Below are 22,897 nucleotides of genomic sequence, written 5' to 3' on the forward strand. Positions count from 1 at the left end.
CTATGGAGTCCTTAAACTTCCTGGGGACGCAAGAATTTGGATTGCTCTTTGGCATACTGTCAACATTTAATAACAGTGAAATGTCAAAATAGAATCTGGTGGTAGGCAAGTGAGCATCACAATGTTAATTTGATGGTGCATGAAAGGAGCACTGTATAACCTTTCCATTTTGGAATTCTGTATTTATTGATTTACATGCCAGAAAGGATTTGTATCCCCACAAGCTGGAGTATTTTTTAAAGACAGCTGATACAGTTGCAATACTTTTCCTAATTCACAATGAAAGATGTTCAATGTTATTCTTAAGGCATTTCTCTACTGGGACAGGTACATAGCTTTTTGCTTTATCTGTATAGACTTGCTGGTCTTAGAAGTAAAATTAATTTGTTTGTATTTTCCTTCTGACTCTATTTGTCTCAATAAATCATGAAATGTGAGCCTAATCAGCTATCAGGCATTTGGTTCAACTGCATTTATTTTCTTGAGTCAAGCAAGCACCCTATGATATCTGATAGGCCAAAATAGACATTTTATTAGTTTACATTCTGAATGCAGACAGGATAAATAATTATAAATGCAGTACAGTGTGAAATGTCTAACAAAAAGTGTAGTTTCATGAAAAATATTGGAAGAGGCAGTCTAATAAATTTGCAAATGTATTCCAAGAGCTGGATTTGGTTTTGTGTGCTTTAAAGGGGTGAGGAGCTGGAAGAGAAAGCTGTAAGAATTGTCCATACTTGCTTCCCTTTTCCTTCTAAGTGACTAATGAAAACAGAACATACTCACATTTGAGGAATATGTTTTGACATTTACATAAATGCAACCAGTATAAGGCAAAATTTACCTCTGAGAAACAAGCTTCTGTTTATTTTCCTCAAACTGCTCTGCATACTGGCACAATACAGAGTTAGAGATTATTTGTTCTAGAAAATGTGGAGAAGAGTTTCTGCAATCTAATCTGCACAAATCATGTATTATGTTAAAATAAATATATCAGATAGCTTACTCTGCCAGCCTTTATAGCTTTTAATAATTTTATATCCACCTGCCTGTTCCAACTTCTAGGGATCTACTGCAGACTCATGGCATTTGGATATCTGATGGTCACAATATGATTGGTGCTGGTTTTAAGGAAGAAATCTTTCAGTATTCCTATTTCCTTAGTTTGTGACAAAGTCTTAAGATAAAAAATACTAATACATACCTAAACTTCCAATCCTACTGTAGAAGCTGCTGCATTCTTTGTATTTTAGTAGAAGTATACTCAATCCTGCAAGTCATTATGTACATATACCTTTTCATACATTTAAGCAATTATATTTGCTCTAGCAGGATATTACTTGAGTCAGATTATTTGGCTTCTGTAAAAGTCTTTGTTGGACTTTGTTCAGCTCCGGGTGTGCTCAGGTGTTTTTGGGTGTGCCCAGATGTGCCCCAGACTTTCTATCATGTGCTTCTCATTGAAATTAGTGGGTATTTTACTTGCAGTGTAATTTAAATTGAATTGGGATGGAATATCTTGGGATCTCAAAAGAGTAATGGTCTGCATTTCAAAGTCTTGCCCTGGAATCTGCAGTGCAGCAGAACTTGTATTTAACCTTCTCTGATTCAGTCTTGAACACAAGTTTATATGCATAGAATTACAGTGAGGAGTCTGTGAAAGCCTAAATTGCATCTAGAATACTGGGGAGTGGAGGGCACTTAAGGTCCTCCATTCAGCAGTGATGATTCCAATCATCAGCAGCCATTTAGTCAGTCTTATGTCTGTTGGATATTCTCAGCTCTTTAGGTGCTAGATTAACAGCTTTTGTTGCCCAGTGCTGCAGCACAGTGACTCACATTTCCCCTGTGCTGTAGACACATTCCACTTGGCCTGAATTAAATGAACCTGAATCTGACTGCATCAAAATTTTCAATACTCATGCCATAATCATATCTGAATCTAATTAAACTAGCTCAAATTTTTATTTTCTCAATGAAGCTACAATATTACTCCCCATCTGTGATTTTTATTATACATAAATTTCACGTGTTTCTAGGTGGATTAAATAAATTGCAAAGATTATGATAACAAACCCAAATCCCACTACTGTACACTGTGGTACTAAATAGAAGTTTGCAGAGGGTGAGAGGAAGAGCAGACTAAGTAGGATCAGAAAAAAATTTAATTGGATTGCTAAGTTCAATGCCATCCTTTTGGGAAAGCTGATTTTTAATGACAGGCTCCCAGTGAGATGTTTGCCGTATGTGAGGAAAGCGTTACTCATAGTCTAGAGATCTTTTTTGTCCTGACCAAGGGTGATGTTGGTGGAGACAGGAGATGGAGCATTACCCAGAGCTGGTAGAGTCAGTGCTATCTCCAGTGCTTAAAACCTGGGGCTTCACTGAACTCCAGAACTTGCTCTCTACAGAAGCCCCTAGTCAAAATGAGCATAAAGAATAGGAACAGGAGGTGTTTATAATTTCATCAGGATCTAAGAGAGAGGAGGTTTTGGTCTGGCTGGTTTCCTTGTTTTACAGTTGTCCAATCAAAAGGGAATAGTGAGTATTTTCTGTGTGGGAGCAGTGTCTTGACAGCACATGGATTTGCTCTGCTCAGAACGCTGTGGCTCTCTCTATGCCTCAGGTGGTGGCAGGAGGATTTCACTGTCCATTGCATGGGGACACAGGGTTAAGTAATTAATGTAATATTTTGGATAATTTAATGTAACATAAACGTCAGTTCCATTTCAGGCCTTACGTTGGCAGAATCTGTCAGGCCCTGGCTTATGAAAATTCTGTGGAAGGGTAGTAAAAGATGGTAAGAATCCCTGTGTTGTGAGGGCTTTGGTGAAACAGGCCTAGAAAAGGCATCAAGGAACCACATCACTCATTCCTGTTCTCTAGGGTGAGACAAGGTATTCTTACACATTTTGACAGAAATCTGGTTTGCTCTGCAAGTGGAGAATCACAGCTTTGCTGGGCAATATTCTAATACTTTCCTAGTCTATCACTGAGTTTTATATACAGCCTGATTTTAAACACTTCCCTCCCCTTTCATGCATCTGAAACATTCTTTTCTATTTAAACCCCACCCAGAGGTTTGTTAATTTCTTAATTTGAAACCTTGCCTTCTCTCATTCCTCCAGCTTTAGACTCTAGAAAGCCCAGTGCATTTGTCTTTCCATGAATCAGACACTATTCTCTTATATTTTTTGGCTTTCCAAATGTAACATATTTCTCTGAGAAGCTGGGTGGATTTTACCTGGCTTTGTTTACTGATACAATAAAGACCTGCTTAAAATTGCCTGTTGTGGGGTGTGTAGTCCATAAGCTGGGACAACAATTTGTAAAGGAAATGGGTCTAAATCCTTTAGTGGATTCCCTTCCACATTTTACAGTATTTTATTGCTTCTCTTCTTTCAAATTCTCAATTTAAAAATAAAAATGAGTATTATATTTTAGATATTCTGTTCAAAGGCTCTGAGCTTTTAACTCAGCATTTTGCTTTTATTTCTGTGCAGAAGTGCCTATTATGTGATACTCTCAATGTTATGAACTACTTTTTCTTTCTCTTAAAAGCAAATCACTTTTTGGTCCCTTTTAATCTCCCATAATCTCACATCTTTCTTCCTAAACAGATGGAAGTGTTTTTACTGTGTAATGTCTCCCTAGGCAGAGTATTTGATATTAGAGATGGATTTGATAGTTCTTCCCAGTGTGTCAGAACCAGTGTGCCTCCATTTAGCTCTCCTTGTTTCATTAAATCTTCTGGTTGGAATGTGTTTGGTTTTCCGCAGGTTTGAGCTTAGCAAGCAAATTTGTGAGATTACCTGGGGAAACAAAATGCAAATGTGCTGAAATGTTTAAGCAGTAATGGTACATCAGAGGGGGCAAAGCCCCTCCTTCCCTCACAAATCTCTAAGCAAGCTTGTAGATTGATATCAATGAAAAAATTAGGGCATCTATAAAGTGAGAACTTCTAAGCAGCTTCAACATGCTGAAACTGAGTGTTCAGATGTCTGGGAACTTCAGTGGATTGTCCCAGAGTGTGAAGTGTTTTTCTGCAGCGTCATTATCCAGGATATACCTGTACATGTATATATACATATGTATATCTACAGGTGTACATTCAGTCCTTATGACAGTGCTGTAACAAAGTAGAGACATTTTATTAGTTTTCACTTAGACAAAATTCATAATAGGATCTGGAAACCACACTCAGTCAGAATGGTAACCAAGAGCACGGTGTCAGGGATGGGTTCTGCCTGCTGCATCCGGGTGTCTGTTGGCATCACACTCTGAGGAATGTTCAGAGAGGTTTTCCCAGGTAACTCCAGCCCACTTCTTCACTCTCACAGCGAATCTGTGGGAAAGAAATAAAATGCCCTTCACACTGGGAGCCTGGCAGGTCAGTATGTTTTGATTTGGTGTTGTACTTAACTGTTCCAGCAGACGCCAAGGTGAATCCTAATGCTTTCACCTCTGAATACTGCTTCAAAACAAAACTTTTTTTCAAGTTGGAGTTCAGGAAAAACAACCTTAATTGTGGGGGGGACCGTTGTCTTAGTGATGAGTAGCATTTCTGAAATTGCAAGTTTTTGGATGGCAGAAATTACCTTTATTACCTTTCAATCCCTCCTTGGTTTTTAATCTTTGTTTCAGTTACCCTGGAATTAAAGGAAAATTGAAAATGTTAACAGGCTGGATGAGAACAGTGTATGTTTCACTCCTTGCCTGTGTTACATTATTCCTGGATTTCTTTTGGTTCTTCAGCAGATACTGATGGAGGTGTGAAATGTTTCCGAAATTTATGTAGATTACAGGACTAACACAAGGGAGACCCACTACATAATACTCAATAAATTCCTCCTCCTCTTCACTGTTAAGCAGTCTTATTTAATTGGTAAGATATTATGTTCTAGTGTCTAAGAGACTCTGTTCCAAAGATATATTTAATATTACTAAACTGTGTATTATATCATCAAATTGACTTAGTGACTTAAAGCAGAAAATAAATTCCATTAGAGAAGTAATTAACCACTTTCTCATCAGACATTTTAAATTATGTTGTGGCTGATGTTCAGTCTATTTGAGTTTGTGTTTGTTTGGTTTTTTTTTTCCTTTTTAACAAGACCTAAAATAGACTTACTTCTGGACTTCTAAATGCTTATACAGTTTATTGCTTTTATGAATTTCCAGGAGTCAAGACTCTATCGATCAACAGAAATAATAGGTTTAAAATACTAGTAAATTTTTTCCACTGGAGTCTTGATGAAATGTATTTTTTGTTAATGCACATCTCTAGGTGGCTGAAAGTATCTTCCATTTGAAAGCATGCAGTTATCAGAGAGTGAAGGAACAGCCCAGTTTTACAAAAATGATGTATAGCCTATTTTAGAAATAGATAATATTAGATAACTCATGCTGAGAGTAGGAAGGGACATTGGGAAGTGGAGACTCTTGCGTCTGATGGAGTGAAATTTATCTGCTGGATTTAGTAGAAACTAATAGAAGCAGTAATTCCTCCATCTAAAATCCTCATGACTGCTTTAAAACCCCCATAATATATACATATATACACATTTTCTTTTTCATGTCTATGTTGACTTGGTTTTACAACCTTTTAAATTTTCATTTAGTGTCACTTAAATTTCCATTTTAGACCTTTGGTATTGTAATTTACTGGTGTTGTATTTTTTTTAGCTGGATGTCTCAGAACTCCAGCCAGGTCAGGGATCTGCACAGGTAGACTTTTATAAGGAAGAGTTTTCAGTCTTCAACAGATGAAAGTCTAAAGCACTAGAGAGAGCAGATAAATGAAACCAACAGAGGGAAGGAAGAGTGGGAAGAGAACAAGTAGCAGAAATAGCTGCATATTTTGGCACAATCAAATAGCATTCACTGACACATCACTGTATCTGATGACAACAGTGCTGCATGCTCGGTGTAGGTAGGTTGAATCTCTTCAGCCAATAATACAAAGTTCACATGGCATCTTTTGCTGGACAGCATCCTTCAGTTTTACATTTGGAAAAAATGCTTTGTCCTTGGTGCCAACATAAGTTGCTGACTTCTAAAAAAAGCGGTGATTGTGGAATTTTTTAGTACTAGCTTTCAATTTACCTGAAAAATGTCAGCTTGTGTTCAGGAAGGAAAACTGTCTGTTTTCAGCTGAATTTGCAGTTCTGCTTTTAATGTTGTCTTGTCTTGTCACAGGATACCGGATAAATGCCAAAGTTAAAAGTTCCTAAAATAAAAAAATAAGAAAAAGAAAAGATCTGAACCACAGACAAAAAGTTGTTATTGAACAAGCTATTGTTGCAGATAACCAAAGAGCTGCACATTTTGTCTGATGGTAGAATAGTAGATACTTCAGTGTTGAGCCAATGTATTGTAACAATATGCAGTAACACAGTTTAGGAGGTGATTGTGCCCAAGAAAGTCCTCTGGAATTTAGAATGCTGTTTAAATTGAAGAAAGACTCTTTTATAAGGAAGCCCTGCTTATATATAGATGTTAGGTATTTTATATATATATGTATATATAATACACACATATATATTACTGAATATTTAACCAGCCACAGTCATGTCAGAGAAAGCTGGCACTAGACTTGCTCTGGAGGTGTCTTTTACTCCTCTTTCTGCTGACTAAAGAGGGACATCTCTTCCCCTAAGCAAGAATGTCTAGCTTAAGCTACATGTTTAAATTCTAGGTGTCAGGATGCTGGTCAAAGGAATGCCTCCCTCAGATTTTGTAGTTAAAATGTAAGGATATCAGAAATTATTTTCAGCTGAACTCATAAATTGAGTTTGTTTAATGAAGCAAAACGTGTCAAATCCTCAGGCATTCTGTGATTGCTTTATCCATATACTTGACCTAAAGCGAGTAAAGTAATCCAGTGAGTTCTGGTCTATTAGGCTTGCCTTTGAAACCATGAAGAACAGAAACCAGTCTAGGGAGCAGATATTCCTATTTGTAAGTTTTGACTTTCAAGAGCAGTTTGTGTTGGGTCTGCAGGTGTTGCAAGGGGCACGCAGCACCCCAGGGATGCTGGTCTAGCCTTACCCTGGCTGTCACTCTTGCCTAGGGACTCGGTAGGATTGTACATGTTTTCCAGGCTCAGTTCTTCATGTTACGCCAGGTTGTTCTGGAACTTGTCTTTAGCCTGCCTCCCTTGAGCCCTATTAAATTAAAGTCCTTTTGTTTCCTCCCATTTTCATAGGTGTCCATGTCTCACATCCTGTATGTAAAAGAAAATAATTTGCCTTCTTGGTCTGAACCTTTGTATTAATCTTCTTTGCAATCTGGTATGAATTATTGCTCCTTCTTGGTGTTTAACATGTTGATTTATTTTTAGGTTGTTGGCTGATCCACAATCTCTTTAATATCTCCTCATCTTGCCAACAGCTGCACTCTAGATCTGAAGTCATACTTTGCTTTATTCTCTCCTGGAGCCTGCAGGGTATTCTCAGACCCCTAAAGCAAGCAGCTCACCAGCAAGAATTGCTCAATCTGCTTGGTTCATCCTATTCTGAAAATGACATAATGAAGGCATTAATTTTTTTCATGGTCCAGTTAAAAAGTATCAAGGATGGGGAATTCCTCCTCATTGTTTACATACTGGTATTAAATGAGGATAATTTTCATTTTCTCACACACCAATTTCCATAAACAAGCAGCTGTGCTGTCTTAACATATAAGAGTGATTCTTTCATATCCTGCCATGATATAAGGACAATTTCAGAAGTTATTAGTTTGTTGTGATTTTTTTTCTTGTGAAGACTGTATATTCTGACATGTTCCTCACCTTCCCTGAATCATTATGAATTTAAAAGCTTTTTTAGCAGTGGACTAATACATGTCACTGTCTGTTATGCATCCCCTATTTATTCAGTTAGAATTTTAAAAGCTGCTGTAATGAGAAGATGCCTTTTCAGTTTTGTATTTACTAGGCCTGATTTCTGAAGTGTAGGATGCCAGAATTAATTAGTAATTTTTTAATCTATTGCTACTCATTATTACTGCATATAATTTTTCCTTATGGTTTCTTTTAATAATTCAGTGAAAACACTGTCAGCAGTGGATGCTTTATTATTTCTGATCATTCTAGAGTCTCATTGAAGCTGCATTTCCTGTAGATAATTAATTGGAAAACAGCTATTTGTTCCTGCCCTCTAGAAATTTCAGCATTGAAGAACTCATTAAAGTACTAGGTTGAGCTTTGTAGGGATATATTTTTTAAAACTTAGTTTTCCCCCCCATTCTTTACCAATCTTCCTTTCAGTTGGTGTAATTGCCTTCATATATCTTATATATTTCCTGACAGTATTTTTTATTCCATTACTCTTCACTTTTTCCAACAAATAATGAAAATTCTGGATTTTGTGTGTTACTTCATACTGCTTTATCACTGATTGTATTTCAACACTTTCATGGTATTTTTCATGTTGCCATGTTCCTCATTTTCAAAGCTGCTCTTTGCGACTGCCTGGAATTCCTGTACACTGTTTTCCTCTGAAATTCCTATTGCCTGTTGTTTGGGCTCTTGTTGCAAAGGATGGCAGGCATGAAATCTACCTCTCTGTTCTCCTTCAAGATTCTGGGCAGCACATTTGTATCCTGAGTGAATAATTAATTACTGTCTGCTTTTTCTGGATATTGGTTCATGCTGGTGAATTTTTTTTATCAGAGATTATTTTTTTTCACAAGGGTAACCTCAGATACTAAAATGAGTTCCTTGTATTTTGCTCTAATGCATCATGAGGAACCTTACTTCCTCATTTCCACAAACAAAGCTTTATCTTTTTCAATGTAGTCACTTGGAGTGATTCCTGTGATGTTTCTTGGGCATGTTCACTACACTGATTCAAAATTTCTGGAACACATTATAATGTACAGAGAATATTCATCCCTTGTTTCTTCCCTGTAAACATATTGATGTCTTCCCAACTTAATGGGTAGCATAATATCCTTCACTATAGAGTTTATCCCTCGAGTCATTCCTGCCTGAGAAGGGGCTAAACTTGCTGATTTTGAGAGCCTAAATTCTCTGACATATAATACATGCTGCATCCAAACTCTGGAGGGATCAAAACACTGATATGAAAGTGCCATCTCATCCTTTTTGAGGTCTGCTTAAACATATCTTGTTTTGGTTTCTTAAACATTTCTTGTTTTGGTTTTTATATCAGAATTGTGGAACAGTCTGGGTTGAAAGGGACTTCAAGGATCATTTATTTCCAGTCCCCCATTTGTGGGCAGGGCCATCTCCACCAGACCAGATTGCTCGGAACCCCATCCAACCTGGCCTTGAACATTTCCAGGGATGGGGCATCCACAACCTCTCTGGGCAGCCTGTGCCTCACGACCCCCACAGTAAAAAAATTTTTCCTGTTATCTAATCTAAACTCTCTTTTAGTCTGAAGCCATTCTCCCCTGTCCTATGTAATTTCAGGGCTTTCAGAAGTTCATAAACTTTTAGTTAGGATCCATACAAAAATGTGACAATTCCATTAGAAATGTATCCAGAGAAGTAAAAGGGAAGTAAATCCCCATTTCTGTGGCTGTTTGTTCACACATGGATCCTCATGCCTGTGCTGAGATTCATGGAGGTCATTGAGATTCTGGGGGGATTGAACAGCAACAGTCTCAAGCTCCAGAGACTTCCCTGATTCAGATGTTCAGAGAAAAATTATCTATGTGTGCATTTCTTGTTCATTTGAGTTAGAAAACTAAGTACAAAGCAAATTCTTGCTAATTCAGATTCAAATCAAGCAATGCAAACTCGGTTGAATGAATTTTCCATATAATTAGCTTTATCTGTGAGGCTATGGTGTAACTCAACTTTTTTGTTGTACTTAACACTAAAATGTATCTGATTGATACTCGGGAGTAGTTATGGGGTTTCAAAATGAATAGACATAACCTAATTTTACAGAAATCATTCTATATTAATTCTGGTTTGTGCAAGATGGAGAATGGTGATGTTAATTAAAATGTATCAATGTCAAGCAGTATTTCTGTTTAATTTTATGGAAATAACTTCCTCAAATACATTTGTAACTGAGATGTAAGCAAGGGAACAGCTGATTTTCAGACTCTTTGCTTTTCTGAAAGGGTCATAAACCTCACTGAGAGGTGAGCTTTGTTCAAGCCCTTGAACTAAGCCAGTGAACAACATCCAGCTCAGGCATCACTGAGAGCTGCAGGCTTGTAACATTACTGGTAGAAAATGTAGTGGCTGAGTGGCAGTGCCATTTTCTGACTGGCTGAGGTACACACACACCCTGCTGGGTGATGATTGTTGACTTCAGAGGGATACCTGCATGCTTCAGGTGGGACACAGACCTGCTGCACATGAGAAACCCAGAATAATTTAACAGTGCATATTCAGAGCCTTGCATTGCTTGCAGCCTGGTTTGGTCAGCAGGCTCTGGACAAATATGACATCATTGTTTTTGATGATAGCCAGGAGTCAAAAATGCTTTTCTCAGTGGCTTGATGACATGATAGATAGTGAGAAGGCAAATCTGAGAAAGGAAGTGTATCTGAAAATCTGATTTTTTTATTCCCAGCTGTTATCAGTTGCTGTAAGAAGATACTGCTTCTCCTAATGACTCTTGCCTAATTATTAGGTATTGTAAACAACAAAATATTGATAACAGCACCTTTTTTTTGGTGAACTTGTCATAGAAGCAGAAATAGTGCTTGCCCAAAAATAGTTTGCCAGCAACATGAATCAGGTTAAGAAAAGAGCCATAGGTTAACAAATGACCTCTTTCCACAGCAATGATTTCATGCTGATGCACTGACAATAGGGTAACAGTACTCATCACTTACTGGAGCATGAGATACAAGGTGGATCAGAAACAAGAAGCACCTCTGACCTTGTTTCTCTGCCGTGAGGGGAAGGAAAGCCTGGCTCTCTAGGCTGGTCAGAATTGATCACAAAATCAGGATGCTCAGCAACAGCCTCAGGTTGGAAAGGCCTCAGTGCCTCAGCCTACAAACTCCTGTGTAATAACATTTCAGCACAGAGTTCATTTGGCTCATAGCTGTTTCCAGTCAGGTCCTGAGGATGTCCAAGAATTGAGGGTGGCTCCCTTTTCCAGGACATGACTGTCCTGTCCTGTCTAACAGAGCTAATTCCTTCTACCTGAAGTCTCTGCTCTGGATAGATTCCACATATTTTGGAGCTCACAGATCCATCCACCTCCACATAATCATGGAGTGATTTGGGTTGGAATGAACCTTTGGAGACCATCAATCCAACCCCCCTGACCTAGAGCAGGTTCACAGAGTTGTATCCTTGCAGGTTTTTAATACCTCCAGAGAAGGAGAGTCCCCAGCTTTTCTGGACAGCCTGTTCCAGTTCTGTTGTCTTCAAAACAACAGAGCTTCTCCTCATATTCAGATGGAGCTTTCTGTGTTTCAGTCTGTGTGCCTCACCTCTTTTCCTGCCACGGGGCACTACTGAAAAGAATCTGGCCCCATCCCCTTGAAAGGTGAGGTTTGGGCGTGTGACCCCAGGCTGTGGATCCAGCAGAGTGTGTTGGGAGTGAGCTGTCCAAATCCTCCTTGGCCACGCTGATCTCACACAGCTTTCCTGCTGCAAAGGAGACAGCAAGTTCAGCCACCTGCTGCTCTGGGATGTGCTTCACCCGGGCACATCTTTTGTGAGCACCTCTGCAGCCTGTCCCTGCTCTGGGAGAAAGGTTCAGGTGCTTCCTGCACTCTGAGGTCTGCCCTGCAGCCTCTCTCCTCAGCAGCTCTCCGTGGGCAGAGGCACCCAGGTTGCAATGATTCAAATCCTGCCATGGCTGGTACAAACCTGCCGTGGAGAAAGAGTGCAGGAGGCACATCATACTGGGTTTGAAGCTGTGAGTGTTGGGTAAACTCGGACTCTAGAAACCCAGCTCATCAGTTTGAGGTGTTATTCCAACACAAGAGCCATCCTGCAGGTGTAAGGAAGCGCTGGGATTTATTCAGGTCCTGTGGAAGCAGGGGAAATTGATTTGTCCAGCGGCTTCTGTCAGCCTGAAGAGGACATGGACAATTTCTGCTTTAGGAATCTGTCCCCAGTGTTCCTTGAGTCTCCAGAGATACACTAAGAAGAGGTAACTACCAACTATTCTGCTCTTTTAATTTTTTTTTTTGAAAATTATTTTTAAATTACTATTTTTTTATTTTTTTTTTTAATTCAGAGCAAAGTTAATTACATCCCAGTGTATAAAACACAACTACTGTTGGGAAAAAAAATAATCCAGCCATGAATCTGCTCTTGAGGAAAACAAGAGAGACATTTCTCACCTGCATATCAAGATTTATAGTGTCCCCAGAAGCCACTTCATCCTAAAGTAGAGAGCACAAGCTAAGGAACAGATATGTGAAGCCACAGTTCCCTTTCACTTGGAGGGACATCCAGTTCTACTGGGATCAAGTTTTTGTGAAGAAAAGAAGCCTGATGAAGTCACAAAGTAAGTCCTTGGGGGGATCTCGGTCAGACTGCTTTAATTTAAAGGTCTCAGTTGCAAATGAACAACAGCAGCAGCTCTTAAAGCAAAGAGATGGTAAATTACAGCAAAGAGGCTCCGTAAGCAGAAAACACTCCGGCAGCACAAAGAACCACCCCGGAGCTGCTGTGTCACACTCTGGGCAGCAGAGAGCAGTGGCAGAACGAGCAAGGATCCTGCCTGGATGCCTGGAGGTACCAGCACATCTCCTTCAATGCGCTGGTTCAGCTGTGTCCCTTCTGCATCTCACTGTGCCAGCAGGGCTGTGCAAAGGTCCTGCCTCTGCATCATTCCGCCAGAGCTCAAATTCTCATAAAGAAAGCTACACAATGACAAAAAGTTACATTTTCTGCACCAAATCTGAAGCATCCCTTTAACAGTGGAGGGGCTTTTTTATGACATAGACCACACTCACTTTTTGTGATGTAGGTTGTCTTTGGGTGATTGTATTTCACGGTGTTATGAATTTGAAGCCAGATTTTGATTCTGTACTTTGATGGTTTACCCAGGATATTTAATTTAAGAGGATATTGAATTTAAAAGGTACCATTTGTTCCTCAATGGTTAAACCTGCTCAGAAGTATAAAACTTTGAGAATGTCAGTATAAAAATATGCCATATGTTTTGAAACACAGCTGATGACACTGTGTGCTTGTTATTTTCAGTTCTTAGGTGCTGGACACCCTGAGTCACTTCTAAATCATCATTCCATTGAGAAAGAATATCCCAGCAGAGAGCTGACTGTTCCCCTTGATGCATATAGAGAGAATTTAACCTAAATTTGGTCAATTAATTTCCTTCTTTCATTTTGCACATGTGTTAGTTCTTCCATTCTCTGGAGATGCAGTCTGCATTTCTACTAATCTCCATTATCACATTATCACAATATGGGCAATGTCTGTTGAAAGATATGCTGTTCCTTCCTTTGAGAGCTTTACTGTTCATTCCCAACTGGGAAAGCATAGCACCCTCACATAATCTGTAACTGACTGTGCATCACATTCTTTTATTTTTGTTTATCAATTATAAATTGCATTGTTTATAGGAATAAAAGACTTGTCTAGTGAGTCAAATGTATTTATTGCCCTTACAAGGAAAATGTTCTCACTAAAATGAATATACATGTATAAAAATACAGCAGAACAGTGTAACATATGTAAAGTATGTTTGTACTCGTGGCCCTTTTAATCTAGGAAAATGTTTTTTCATGCTAAGATTTGTCTGGTTTCACGTGTGTGTGTGTGTGTCTATATGGCAGAGCCCTGAAATAGCATTGCAAGCCACTCATTTGTAAGTGCAGCAGGTCTGCTGCTGGCACAGAAAGCTGCTCCACAGAAGGGCTTTGGGAATCACTGCCTGCTCCTGAAAATTCACATTGTCAGTCCAGCAGTGAAAGACAGCTGTGCATGGCAGAGACTGCTACCAGGGCAGGCAGGCAGCGTCTGGCCCTCTGCTCAACAACCCACCCTTCAAGCATATTAAGTTGGAAACCAGAAATGTTATTTCTTGTACTGTGCTCTAAGTAAAACCTCAGGTGGTCACATCATAACTTGTGGTAAGCAAATGATGTCTGAAAAAAAGGTGAATATTACTTTGAGATGTGCTCACAGAATTAAGATTATAGTTATACAGTTCTACATTTACCATTACATTAACAGTGACAGAATTAATCAGAAGATTATAAGCTGAGAACCAAACAAATCCATGTGCTTTGAGTGAGTTATTTCAGGGGTTTTTTTTTTTGTTTTTTTGCATGTGCCATTGCATTTTTAAGTGGAGATATAACCCAAGCTGCTGGAAATTATTCTGATCTTCAGTAACCAGCATTTATCCAGAATAGCTACTGGGGTTAATATCAATGAAAATCACAATTTGGCTTGTGAACCTGGCATGACATTTTCATCTGAGACATTTGACTTTGCTTTCAGTAATTGCTTATTTTGAACCTGAGAGGCAGCTTGGTAAATATATAAAAATTAAGGCCTGTGTCCTTGATAGCTTTTGTTGGGTAAAATTATAGAAATGATCTGTTGTCAGCTGAAATGTTTAAACCAGTGCATTCAATACTGGTATTCTGGTATTGGCTACTGGTACAGGTATTCCAGAAATGCCTTCTGCAGAGCTGACCCTGCCTTCAGGCAGAGATATGGGCTTGGTGATGAAATCGATTTCAGACCCTTTAGTCATAATCCATTGCCTTCCTGTCTCCCTTGCAAAGGCAGAAATGTGCACTTGCTGCTGGCTCTTACCTGGAGTACAGGTGTTGTTCAAGGAGTTCTGATCTGACCTTCTGCTCTCACAGCAATGGAAAAATCACAGCTAGAGATCCCTATAGAAGAAATAAAAATGTTCCTGATGACTGCTGTGGGCTGGCCTCCAGTAATAAAAGCTTCCTATCACTTGAGTCCCAAATTGGTATTTTTAAGTTTTGAGTAATGTGATCTCAGTATTAATCCCGTGATCTGAAAACTATTCCCTTTTCAGGTACCACAGGTTGGACACCCAGAAAATTACTGAATAATTTTACACAGGAGGTAAATTCATACATCTTGAAAGGGATGCTCTTTTGAAAACCAATTTAGAGCTAACATGAAGAAAAATTGAGTTTGTGTTTTGATGAACTTTGAAGCTGTTGTTGCCCTGATGTGTGCTGTGGATGAGGCTAATGATACATGGATTTAATGTAATGTGTCTGAAATTTTTGGTTTTGCATTAGGTGGAAGACTTGTGTATGTAAGATGGTCATGTATGGTCTTACTACAATTTAAAATCCAGTGTGTTTTCAGTTGTTGACTGAAAGCAAACTTTGTTTCTATTCTGGGATTTAAAAAAACATAAAAGTGAACTGGCAGAGGAGAAACTTTGAGACAACAGTGAATTAAAGTGTGTGTGTCCAAATGTAAACATATATGTCACTTCAATAATAATTACTAGAACAGTAACATTTGTAACACTGTACACAAAACATGATTTAATTTTTTTTTTTTACTGTTTGACAAAAGGTAAAGAAAACATCATAGTTGCTCATGTATGCATAAAAAAATATCTATGTGCAAAATGAACCCATTCTATTTTCAGCAAGTGATTCAGAATGTCAGCTGAGTCAGCACAGCCTGAAAGAATATGATTAGTATACATTAATACACATATCACTATATGTAACCTATAGACCAGATCGTGCTCCTAATGGACTAAACTCTTCCAGAATACCTTACAGAATACCAAGTTTAAATGCATTGTTCCAAAAGCTAGTCAGAAGGCAGGACAGTGACCTAAATGCACCTTGTGTGATATTTAAATTTCTTGCTGGCCATTATTGGCTAGTCTAAAACACTTTGTGGCAAGTAAGAAAGGCATTAATGTAGCAGAGGGATTCAGGAGAGGACAAACATCATAAATATGTAGCTATTTTTTAAATATTATCCTGATAAGCTTTTGAATTTAGTCCAATAACCCTGTTAATAAAAACTGTAGCTTGCAGCAATTTAGAATAAAGCAACATGAAAAATCAAATTGCATCAATTAAAAGCCTGTAGTAAACACAATAAGCTACTGTAGTTAATGTATTTTTGAGGAAAGTGACTTGATTCAACATATGTAAAATGAAATGGTGAGGAAAGTTTCAGTTTGGATGCTCTTTTCAAAGTTTCAAGTGTGATCAGAGCTAGTTGTTTAGATGATTGCTGAGAGATAGTAGAGGTCTGTCCTCTGTTGTTCTGAGGGATGTTTTGTGTAATGGATTTGTCCAAGTACATAGGAAATGGTAATTATAGGATGAGGAAGAGGCAAAGAGGAAGGGACCAGGAGAACCAGAGGTGCCAGTAGCACGAGGAAACATAAAAACCTGGTGACTGCATAGCATGGCTGGTGCAACTTCATGCTCTGCTCCATCAGGGCTAAAATATGTTGGTAATTAAAATCTTTGTTCCTGGAAAACTGCATAAGGATTCTTTTTTGCACCATTTTCTTTTTTAAAAGAAATTCTGAGGAAGATAACTGAAAATGCACAATAAAAGCTCACATTTAGGGAAAAATGCTTCCATTGATTCCATTTCATGATTCCTCTGAGGGAACTCTAATAGTATGACATAAATGACATGCAGAGTCTGGTACAGCCTCATAAACTTTATTCCCATCACACTCATCACCTGTACTGTAAGATTCTTTTTCCCAGCTTCCACTCAGCAAAGAGGAAAAGCTCCTTTTAAAAATAAAAAAATAAAAATAAAATAAAAATCAGGGAATCTAGGTAAACACTGGGGAGTTTACCCCTGCAGACCTGCTCATAATGACCATTTGTGACTAAGAAAATTTCCTCCACTCCATCTGCAGAGCAGCCCTTAAACCTCTGTCTGTCCAGTTATCTATCATTCCCCTCTTTTTTAATCTGTTTTTGGCTTCTTACTTTCCCTGAAATGGGTTCCTAGGATTCTGGTAGCATTCAGAGTAATGATGTGGTAAACTTTTGGCATCTCTACATTGTGGAGCCCTGGGACAGGTCTGCAAACTTCACTGTGAATTTATCCATTAATTATACTGAGATCTATCACTCCTATCAAAAGAAACAGGATGAGGAGCCTGTTAACCAAACAAAAGCACAGTATCAAACAAAACAGCTCTCTGAGAAAAAAAAAACATTTGGAAAGCCAAAGGAAAGCATGGAATTCATAACAAACAGAGCACACGTTTCTCAGCAGTAAATTAGCCTAAGCATAGTCTATTCACATTCCACTTTATGTTATTGTAGCTGTGCAAACTATTATGCAGAAAAAGACAGTGCAATCTTGCTGCAGACTGAACCAAATCAAGCTTTTACTTTAGCTGCTTGGGTAAAAAAGGTTGCTAGATTTTCCCAGTGAATTTTCAGAATTTATTTCTATGAGGTGGATTTTTGTTTGTTTGCTTTTTTTATTTTTTGATTTTTATTTATTTTATTGTTTCTACTGATTAATGTCAGTACTGGTATTGGACATGGCGGTTTATTGTCACAGAAAAATACCTTGAGCACCTTGTAGTCCAGAAGCCAAAGTGATGGATCAGAGTTTAGGAGTCTTGGGATATTTTAAACCATTTATCTGCTGTTTGGCTTCTGTCTCTCCTGTTTTCTCCACTGTGCCTGGTTTTGCTAATTCAGGAAAGTGAGGACTGACTTCTGCAAGGTTCATGTACAAGGTAGCTTCTACATGGCCATGCTCATCTTGGTTGTGCCCTTAGTGCAATAAAATAAACAGCAATTGATTGTACAGTTCATTCACCAGTGAACTGAAGTAGAGGATCCCTGCTAATGCTGTTTTTTCTAGTTTTTATCCTGTTGTAAAACCTGGCACACCATCCTTCTGGCTCCTTAGATGCTCAGAGTATTGTAAGTCTGACGAGGACTATATGAAGTCCAAGTCAAAACTTTGTAACAGCGTCGTCGCAGAGGGCGCGCCTGAGTTAAGAGAAGAAAAAGTGATGTGGCATTGCTGAGACTTGAACAGGCCCTCGCTCCTCCTCCCGACATCCCCAACTCACGGGAAGCCCTCGGCCCCTTCCTGAAGGCCACCCACACGGCCCCTTTACGTGGAAAAGGCTCCGTCACGCGGTCCCCTGTGACGCTTCCGCAGGCCGGCTGGCGACGGGGTCTCGACGAAACGCAACTGGACCGCCTAAAGCACGCAAACAAGGAGGGACGCTTGGCATTGCACCAGAAACTGAGAGCCCAGCGATAACAACAGCCTCCCTCCACCGGTCAACGCTCACCTTGCCCGCTTCACCTTGACTGCTGCTAGCCGGCTCTATTTCCTAAAAATAAAGACAAAGAGGAGACCTGTAACAACACAGGGACCGGTTCCAGTTGCCCTGCAAAGACAAACATTGACTTACCTTCTCAGGGGAACCCCCTTACCCTGGATGGGGCGCTCTGCCACCGATTTCATCCGTCCGCATCTGAAAGAGAGCTGAGACAAAAGTCAAAGTGCTGCAGGGTAACTTCACAGCTCCAGACATCTTGTGTTGATCTAGGGATATGTTCTAGACCCCAACTACACCCTACATCACAAATTTCAAATTACAGGAGCCTGGGACTTGGCCTTTTACACCTACAGCCAGGCTGGGCAGCAGGGCAGAGCAGCTCCGGGACAACTACACCCAGACACCCGTGATACACCAGACACCCGACGAGGGGACACAATGGGGAGACAAAACTCTGGGCCACAAGAACGGCCGCAAGGACTGAGAGAATGCGGAACGAGATGAGCCGGGTGAGAATGAAAGCGAGCTGATGAAGCTCACAGAACCCGGGAGGAAGAAGATGCTGACGGAATGACAAACTCCAGGAACCGCCAAGACGGATGCAGAGAATCTTATGGCCGCAATCCTCTACCTATCTTTGCGTTTCTTCAAGTCCTAAGCCGCAACAATGGATCCTCGCGGCGCACGGCTGTTGACACAGCTCGGAAGAAAACATCTAAAAGACATCCGATCGGATGCTTTTCAAAACAGATGCGATTCCAAGGCCTCTGAGAGCAGCCGAGCCGAGGAGCCCAGAGATCGGAGATGCTATAAGTGATGCTGGGGTTTCTGGTAAGCCCCCAGAAGAGATAGGGCAAGGCACGTACAACACAAGAGGCACAAAAGACACAGAAGGCACGACGGACAACTGACACGACGCGCCCCGAGGCTGCTCTGTCCTGCACACCTCAGCACTGTGAACAAAAGTGAGGCTCTCCCACCGTGTGGCCTAAGGGGCCACAGCCTGGACCTCCCCGTCCCCAAAGCTGACGCAAAAATCCCAGGTCACAAGTCCCGACCCGGCACCCCGCTTTCATCCCCTCTGCGGGTCGTAGCCTTCGACTCAGCTCTCGGATGCTTGGTGGGGTGGATCCACATGGGGTGTGAAGGAAGGCCTCCTCGCCATCTGGGAAGTTCCTGCCATTGCCAGGATGTCGACTCCTGACCAGCTACAACCAAGAAGACAAAATATCAATGCAGGAGCTTAGTGCCACATCTGTGAAAACCCAGCACTTACCTTCTCTAGAGAATGCCCAGGTTCATGGGTTGCACACTTCACCCCACAGGGAGGCAGAGGCTTGCTTCACAGCAGTATTGGCTGACAGCCAAACGACCACCACCTCAAGGAGGGGAGGAAGACTCTCCAGTCAGTGAGGGCCAGGGAGCCCAGGGTACCCCAAGGATAGAAACCCCAGCTTATACGACAGCAGTAGGCCCGAGCACTCACTATCACTTCCTGGCTGGCCCTAGCACCAGGGAACTGCCTGCACCTCTCGGGGGTTCTGGCACTCTGCTGCTTTCGGGTTCCTGCCTGCAGCTGTCTCAAGGAAACGGGAGCGCTGTTAGGGCTACTGTTTAGGGTTTGAATAGTCCTGTACTCTACCTTATATCCCAACCTATACCCCTTTTCTTTTCACTGTTTGTCTCCAGCCCTCGAGCCCTTGACCTCTGAAGCCCTCCCTCAGCCTCTCCGTGTCACTGCCAAGCTGCCCCGCTGAACCCTACAAACTTACAACCCTATGCTTGCAACCGGGGATGCTCCTTATCCATAGGCCCCAAGAGATGTCCCTTAGCCCGGACCAGGCAATCCACAGTTGCTCCCTACCCTACCTAAGTTTGGCCCTGAGACAGGGCAGAGGCTGACAGAGCCGAACTCTTTGCGGAGGCCAGGCACGAAGCCTTACCAACCGCCGCCTCGAGGAGGGGTGGGAGCAATCCCCGGCTGCGGAGGGACAGAGAGCCCAGGGTGGGGCGGGGCGGGAAACCCCCTGTTTCCCCAACCCTGCGGATCGTCCCCCCACTATCTCTTCCTGGCTGGCCCTAGCACCAGGGAACTGCCTGCACCTCTCGGGGGTTCTGGCACTCTGCTGCTTTAGGGTTCCTGCCTGCAGCTGTCTCAAGGAAACGGGAGCGCTGTTAGGGCTGCTGCTTAGGGTTTGGGGTGGGGTACACCTGAACTCCACCTTACCTATACCCCTTCTTTTCACTGTTCACTCAGCCTTTTTATTTTTGGAATTCTTGTGACAGATTGAGGGCACTGAGGAAGGACTGCCAAGATTAAATCAAAAGGGAAAAGGAGAAAGATCACCCCTGCAAATCCACACTGGCTCAGCTGTTCAGGTGCTGCTTCCTGGCAGAAAGCTTTGTCCCTCACCACCTCCTTTAAGCAGTGCTCCACGTCCAGGTGCATCCACGTGCTCCCCCAGACCCTATGAGATGCTCTCACTGTCACTCCATCAGATGCCACTGGGAGCCCACCAGAAACTCCTCTCCTCCAGCAGTTCTATGCCGAAGTTGTTTTGCCACTCGTATTTGGCCCTGTAATTACAGCAAAATCGTTGCCCTCTGTCAGGTACGTGTTGTTAGACACAGGTTTTTCCATAGCCATCTTTTCAAGAACGAAGTGCCATCCCTGCTTGATTGCTAAATTAACAGTAAATTCTGGAAAACCTAAATGAGAAAAAGAATCTAAAAGACTGACGAGTTAATATGGGAACCTTTATGTGATTAAACTAGTATGTTTTGAAATAAAGTGAATTCTTCCAGGTCTACTGCAAAAATCCAATTCCTTAAAAAAAACCAAAACCAAAAAAACAAACAGCATCAAATTCCCACCCATATGGTCAATAAAATCACAATACCTCCACCAGCCAAGGGAAAAAAATCTTAACCTAGAAAAAATCCAAACCACCTCAAAAAGATTCAACACTGAAACACAATGCATCCTAACACTTCAACTAACAATACTAAAATTTTAAAAACAAGTATTCCCCCTATCCACACCAACCCAATACCACATAAAACAAATAAAGTACTCTCATCACAGCACCCCCAAATCAAAAACCTAAATTGCACTAAAATCTTTAAAATAATCACAAATTAACCCCAAAATAAAGTTTAGTCTCACTAACAAAAAATACCCCAAAACAGGTAACACAAACAAAACCCACACCGTACAACCACCAGCAAAAACAGATGCTATGCTCTTTCACTAACAGTTCTTATCACATCAGCAAAGTTAAACATAAATAAAAAGCAACCCTATTGAACTCCACACATCACACTGAAAGGAATGATGAGCTTGTCTTTACAAACAAGCTGTGGGTCGGTTGATAAGATGTAGCTATCAGTGACAGAGGACAGAAACAATGGGATGAATTCCAGTAGAAGATCAAAGAGGCACTGAAAGAACACTATGAGTTCCATAAAAGTTAAGAAGGGATTATGCATTGGGGGTGGAGGGGGAAAAGGCACCCCAGGTGTCAGGCGTTCCGGGAAGCCTCTCAAGTACCTCAGCCTATGGGGAAAGGGAGAAGGGACAAGAGGCCAGGAATTAGGATAAAAAAGGAGGCTGTGCCCTCCAAAAATTTGAGAAACCCCAGGGGAACGCCCCAAGGCCTCTCCCTTTATTCGAATAAAGTAAAAGGACTCCTCTGTCTCCTTTTTGGACATAAACCTCTGGTGTTCGTGGATTAATTTTCCTGACAACACCAACTATTAAAAAAAAAATATCAAACCAAGTCAGTGAACTCAAAGCCATTCAACTAACCCTAAACATTAGTAAAAAAACCCCAAAGCTCTACATTTATAGTAATACCTGAATAATTACCAAGACTCTATAAAAAATTTTAATAACTAATTAAAAACAAAAAACCAACCTAAACTACAAGTTAAAAAACACCACCCCCAAAAATATGCCTATAAAAAGCCACCATATAAATGCCTGTGTCCCCAGAAATGAAGCTAATAAGAAACACCACAACAGAAAGGAATCCAAACTTATCATCAACACCTAAACTAAAAAACACAACGTTAAATAAATAGAACATATACATTATTATACGCCAACTACAAACAAAATAAAATTATACAATCAATTACTAAAAACCACCTTAGGACCACTCAAAAAACTTCCAAAAATTAAAAACTGCATCTAACAAAAGCCGCCTAATTAACACCCAAAACTCAGCTAACCAAACAAACCCTACCCCATCTGATCCCCTACATACAATAAACAAAACCAAATAATGCATATCAAAATCTATTTTAATTGATTCTACCTAAAATACAAACCAACCCATTCATAAAATCATCTTTATTCAAAAACCAAATTTCACGTAGTGAACACAAAAAAATGAAACAACACACTATGTGCCACCAAAAAAACTAATATTGAATAAAAACCACATAAATAACTCTGCTTACTCAATATTACTACCACTATTTATATTTACCTGTATCTCTATAAAAGTATATCTAAAAGTAAAAAATAATTTGACCATTAAGCCAAAGATATACAATAAAAAATAAGATGTCCTAAAATTACATTATATTATATCCCCACCATCTGCTTTATGTTTAAACAAATTCTGTAACTTCAAAACTAGCAAAGAAAAAAAAAAACTTTT

At 40.4% G+C, this 22,897-nt stretch overlaps 1 protein-coding gene across 1 annotated transcript in view; it reads right to left on the reverse strand.

Annotated features, from left to right (window-relative positions):
* Positions 1-4,130: 4,130 nt before the first annotated feature.
* Positions 4,131-22,897, reverse strand: part of LOC147652826 (uncharacterized) — a 35,946-nt gene continuing 17,179 nt past the window's right edge. The window contains exons 7-12 of the mRNA XM_086888016.1: positions 18,240-20,807; positions 18,012-18,145; positions 16,519-17,928; positions 14,747-14,826; positions 6,106-6,229; positions 4,131-4,345 (exon numbers count right to left, since the gene is read on the reverse strand). The gene's annotated coding sequence lies outside the window, so the exon portion shown is untranslated. The remainder of the gene's footprint in view (positions 4,346-6,105; positions 6,230-14,746; positions 14,827-16,518; positions 17,929-18,011; positions 18,146-18,239; positions 20,808-22,897) is intronic.

This window comes from Cyanistes caeruleus, chromosome 5, assembly GCF_971803275.1.
Source record: "Cyanistes caeruleus chromosome 5, bCyaCae1.hap1.1, whole genome shotgun sequence".
Taxonomy (NCBI): Eukaryota; Metazoa; Chordata; class Aves; order Passeriformes; family Paridae; genus Cyanistes; species Cyanistes caeruleus.